Source organism: Euleptes europaea, chromosome 1, assembly GCF_029931775.1.
Source record: "Euleptes europaea isolate rEulEur1 chromosome 1, rEulEur1.hap1, whole genome shotgun sequence".
NCBI lineage: Eukaryota > Metazoa > Chordata > Lepidosauria > Squamata > Sphaerodactylidae > Euleptes > Euleptes europaea.
In genome coordinates, this window is record NC_079312.1 from 85,164,770 (window position 1) to 85,170,769 (window position 6,000).

A 6,000-nucleotide genomic window follows, 5' to 3' on the forward strand; every position below is an offset into this window, starting at 1 on the left:
CCCTGCAGCCACAGAAAGGAGCGAATGTGCACAAGCACCCCCCCACACACACGAGGATTTCGCTCTCTCTCTCTCTCTCCCTGGCCGGGCCGCACATCAGCTGATTCCTCCAGTACTCAATCCTGACTGATTGGCCAGAAGAAGACCCAGCTTGGCCACCGATTGGCCGGAGGAGGAGAATGCTGCTTACTGACGGTTATGCTGCTTACTGACGGCCCCGAATTTGCCGGATTTATTCGCGAACTCCTGAACTCGCTGAATTCGGCCCCCCCCGGTTGCCCGCCAGTTTTGAGTTCGGTTCCTCCCGAAGTAAAAACCACCAAATCAGGGGAAATTCGGCTGATTTTCAGTTCGGGCCAAACCAAATCAACAGCCCTATTTAGAACCCCATTTAATCTTAATGACCAAAACATAAATCAATCAATATAATTTTACTTATTGCTGTCTTTGATCAATGTCTAGTCTCTTGCAACCAAAGCAGAAAGATGCTTATAAGGAGCACCCTTTTCTTCTTGTCAAATGGATGAATGTGTTCTTGCTTAAAACACCAATATGGTGCACTGCAATGACTACCCTCTGCTGGTATTAAATCTCTGCTATCAGAAAGATGAATTTGTGACTATAAATCAAAGATGGCTAATTTTTCAGTTGAAAATTAAGCGAAAGATACGCATTATAGTTTCCCCATCATTTTGAATTTGTAGTGGCCTGTTATAACATGCAAGAACAAGGGTACAAAGTACCAGAGATCTGAAAAATAATTGTGGAAGCATCAAAAATACGAAAAGGTGTATATATAGTTTGAAAATTACAAATTGTAATGGAAAATACAAAGAATTGTTATTGCAATTATGAAAATATAAGATTGTGCCATAATATGTCACAGTTCAAAAATGGCAACAAATAAGTGTCAGAAAAAAATTAACAAGCCAAATGCAGTAATGACAATGTTCAATACAGATATCATATACAACTTCAAAATGCCAATTTTTACCAATATGAAATTTGACGGCAATAAAGGGAGCTGGAAAAGGCAGAACCCAAATAATGCTGAAATTTTTTTTGCAACATTTAAGCCACTTTGACCCCATCACCATTTTCCCCTCTCCCTCCCCTGTCTTCCCTCCCCGCTTACTTACCTGCCTCAGACACCAATCCAGCCCACGCTGCTTCTCCAGAGAAGCAGCGTGGGCTGGATTGCTTTCAGATCTGGCCCGTAATTCTTATCTGGATCCCGGAGAAGGCTGGCAGGGGGGATTTGACAGAAATCCACCCCCCACTTCTCTGGGCTCTGGAGAAGCAGCAGGGGGTGGATTGCTTTTAGATCTGTCCTGCTGGCCTTCTCTGAACCCCAGAGAACAACGGCAGGGCAGATCTAAAAGAGTCGGGGTGGGTGGATTTGGTATTTTTCAGCCTCGGGTTTATTAGCCCAGAAATTTCCAGGTTTGATAAACCTGAAACTGAAAATTACCGAAAAAATTGCTCCACAGCCCTAGTGGGCAGCATCTCTCTGCATAAGTTTGGTGCATCTGAGAAAAAGCAAAGGTCTGTGGCTAAGTCCAGCCTGAAGTTTGGGTGGGTTGCCCAAACTCTAACAAACCCAGCAGGGCAGGCTCTTAGTGAATCCACACCATGGGGGAAGCGAGTGTAATTGTTTGCACAGTTCAGTATATAATTAATAAATCCTAGTTTGACTCATGCATTTTCTCTGTTGTCTTCCTTTCAGGGTGTGGGAGCAAAAAAACTGCCATAGTTAAATTATGATTAACCATTTCAACATCCTATCTGTACCATTCATGGTTTATAATGCTTTTTTCTTTCATGATGTCACTATTTCTTCTATTTTATGGATGGGGAACTGATGCTACTTAGAAATTTAACAGCTGAGAAGTACCTTAATCCAGGTTTTGCAGATCTAATCCTTATTGGAACACACTAATGAACAAAAATTTGAAAACAATAGCATTTGACCATCTTGAGATAGCTTAATGGTTAGTGCAAAATTATATGGCAATCCAACTTAATTTTTTGAATTAAGACAAGGCATGATTACAGTTACACATTTCCTATAACTTCAAATTTATGCTTGCAAACAAACTCAGACTGAGAGATCTCTAACACTCATTTGTTAGGGATGCCAGCCTCCAGGTGGGACCTGGGGATCCCCCAGAATTACAGCTCATCTCCAGACTATAGAGATCAGTTCCCCTGGAGAAAATGGCTGCTTTGGAGGGTGGACTCTATGGCATTGTACCACACTGAGGTCCTCATCCCTAAATCTCCCTAAACCTGGATCTGGAAACCCCAGTTGTTTGTATCTCTTCATCCTGCTTTTCTGATTTTGGTCATTTTCCCCAGTTATGTGTAAAAGATCACATTTAGGCAGAGAGAGAGAGATGGCAAAAAAGTAGTCTCATTTTCAAACTCATTGTCTAGGCTGCCTGAATTCTGCCTCTCCTTCAATCAGCAGAACTGTTCAGTTTTGCAAAGACAGAAGTCTGACAAGCTGGTTATTTCATTAATCATTTCATGGACATTACCCCTTCCGTGGGAATGATGACTGAATATAATCCACTGATCATTTGAATGACTAATGCATCTGAATATGATCTAAATCTGCTACTGAGATTTCTGTCCAGTTCCAATTTTCTTTTAGACAACAAAATAATAACAGACACAGTTTCATCTAATAACATAATTGAATGCTGAAGTACAATTCTGTTGTATAATAGTCTGCTGATTTGCATAGTGAGCACCCTTGATGGGCTCAGCTTTCTTTAAGGTCAAGTTGGGCTGTGTGGGAAGCAAAAGGATTTGGGGTATGGGTCTTTTCTTGTGGCATAGATTAACTGTTCAATAAAATGGCCATTGCTGAAGTTATGAATAAAAATAAGATCCATAAAACAAAAATTAACTGACCACGAACTACAGAGCGAATTCTCTCTAACTCCTCCAATCTGTTCACCTCAACATTTCGGAATCCCACCAAACCTTGGTCCAAAATACCTGGAACACCTTGACAATCCTAAACTCAGGAAAGCTTTTATGCAAGCCAGAACCAACACACTGCCCTCGGCAATTCTTCATGGCAGATTCTTAAAAATATCCTGTGCAGATAGAATCTGTAGATGTGGGGCTGGATGCCCTGATTCCCTGTCCCACATACTCCTGGAATGCCATCTGTACGACACTTCAAGAGATAACTTAATAAAACCTTTATTTCCAAATTCCTACTTAAACAACAGGAAAACACTTCAGAAACTATTAGCTGATTGGGACCCAGAAATTACAGAAAGCGTGGCGAAATTCCTGATGACAGCAATCAACCAATGGGAACTCAGTCAGAAAGATGATCTTAACACTACAGAATAAACAGTATTTAAACTAGCTTTTAACATTAAAATTTTAATTTCAGCTTTTGTATATTCCTTTAAACATATTATGCCAATAAAGCCTCCACCGTTCATGTGGAGGAGTGGGGAATCAAACCTGGTTCTCCAGATCAGACTATACCACTCCAAAGCTAGTATACCCTTACTCCAGAGGTTTATCACCAATGGTTTAGAAAAAATCACTATAGAGATGCTGGAGGACCAGGAGATGTGAGGTAAGGGCAAATTTAATAGTTTCAAAAGTGAACGTTGCAAATGCAATGCACTCTGGACAACAATCTAAAAATGGTTTTAAAATGATTTAGGATTATTTTTCTGTATGACCTTTTTTGTAAGAGCATCCAGCAATGTGGAGTTTGTTCATAGCAAAAATGTATCCTGTGTAGGGCTGTCAATTCGGTTCGGTCCGAACTGAAAATCAACCGAATTTCCCCTGATTTGTTGCTTTTCTGTTCGGACGGATCCGAACTCAAAACTGGCGGGCAACCGGGGGGGCCGAATTCAGCGAGTTCGGGAGTTCGCGAATAAATTCAGCCAATTCAGCCGTCAGTAAGCAGCATAACCGTCAGTAAGCAGCATTCTCCTCCCCCGGCCAATCGATGGCCAAGCTGGGTCTTCTTCTGGCCAATCAGTCAGGATTGAGTACTGGAGGAATCAGCTGATGTGCGGCCCGGCCAGGGAGAGAGAGAGCGAGCGAGCGAAATCCTCGTGTGTGTGTGGGGGGTGCTTGTGCACATTCGCTCCTTTCTGTGGCTGCAGGGGGCGCATTTTTTGGGGTGCACACACAAAACTTTCACTGGAACTTCAGATGAAGCTTCTTAAGGTACCCCCCAAGTTTTGTAAACATTGGGTCAGGAGGTCCCGAGATATGGGCTCCCCCCTTTTTCTTTCCATGGCTGCAGGGGGCGCATTTTTGGGGGTACAAATCCCAAACTTTGAGCGGAGTTTCAGACCAGTTATCCGGGCTGTGTAACCGTGGTCTTGGAATTTTCTTTCCTGACGTTTCGCCAGCAACTGTGGCAGGCATCTTCAGAGTAGTAACACTGAAGGACAGTGTCTCTCAGTGTCAAGGGTGTAGGAAGAGTAATATATAGTCAGAAAGGGGTTGGGTTTGAGCTGAGTATTGTCCTGCAAAAGTATTGTCCTGTAAGTATCAAGATAATGTGCTAATGAGGGTATGGTATGTTAATATGGAACCATTGTATCCTGAAGTGATCTGTTAATGTGTGTAATCCAAAACTAATCTGTATGGCTATTGTTGAATGTTGTCTTTGTCTGGAGGTTTTTCAGGGCAGGAAGCCAAGCCTTATTCATTCTTAAACTCTCCTCTTTTCTGTTAAAGTTGTGCAGATGTTTATGAATTTCAATGGCTTCTCTGTGCAATCTGACAAAATAGTTGGTAGAATTGTCCAGTCTTTCAGTGTCTTGGAATAAGACCCTGTGTCCTGTTTGTGTCAGTCCATGTTCAGCCACTGCTGATTTCTCAGGTTGGCCAAGTCTGCAGTATCTTTCATGTTCTTTTATCCTTGTTTGTATGCTGCGTTTTGTGGTCCCGATGTAAACTTCTCCACATCTGCAAGGTATACGATATACTCCTGCAGAGGTGAGGGGGTCTCTTTTGTCTTTTGCTGATCATAGCATTTGTTGTATTTTCTTGGTGGGTTTAAACACTGTTTGTAGGTTATGTTATGACACTGAGAGACACTGTCCTTCAGTGTTACTACTCTGAAGATGCCTGCCACAGTTGCTGGCGAAACGTCAGGAAAGAAAATTCCAAGACCACGGTTACACAGCCCGGATAACCTACAAGAACCAATGAACTCTGACCGTGAAAGCCTTCGACAATATTTCAGACCAGTGTTCTTAAGATACCCCCCAAGTTTTGTAAACATTGGGTCAGGGGGTCTTGAGATATGGGCTCTCCCCCTTTTCCCTCCCCCCCTTTTCCATTTATGTGGCTGCAGGGGGCGCTTTTTGGGGGATATAGCCCCCAAACTTTTAGCATAGCTTCAGTGAATTATTCTTAAGATACTACCCAAGTTTTGTAAAGATGGGTTCAGTGGGGGCAGAAATATCGCCTCCCCCCTTTTCTCTTTCCATGGCTGCAGGGGGCACATTTTTGGGGGTGCAGACACAAAACTTTCACTGGAACTTTAGATTAAGCTTCTTAAGGAACCCCCCAAGTTTTGTGAACATTGGGTCAGGGGGTCCCGAGATATGGGCTTTCCCCTTTCCCCTTTCCCCTATTGGGATGAATGGGGCAGCCGATCCGATCCTGTGTGCATCTCTCCAGAGCAAAACGTTCCGTACCTAATTGGAATCATCTTGGATTACAGCCCGTCCTGATGGAACAGAAGACAGCCACAGTAAGACCCCTTTGGGGGCTTTAATCTATAATTTTTCTCCTGTGTATGTGTGTGTGGGGGGGGGGAAGCAGAGTCTGTGTGTGTGTGGGGAGGGAGCAGTTTCTGTGGGTGGGGGGGAAGCCAAAGGGGGCTTTCGTCGGTACTGCCTGGGGTGTGTGTTCCCCCTCGAGTCTCTCGCTCCCTGGTTTGAGGGGGGAGGTTTCAGTTGTGTGTTGCAAAGGTGTTGTTTAACAAGGTTGTGT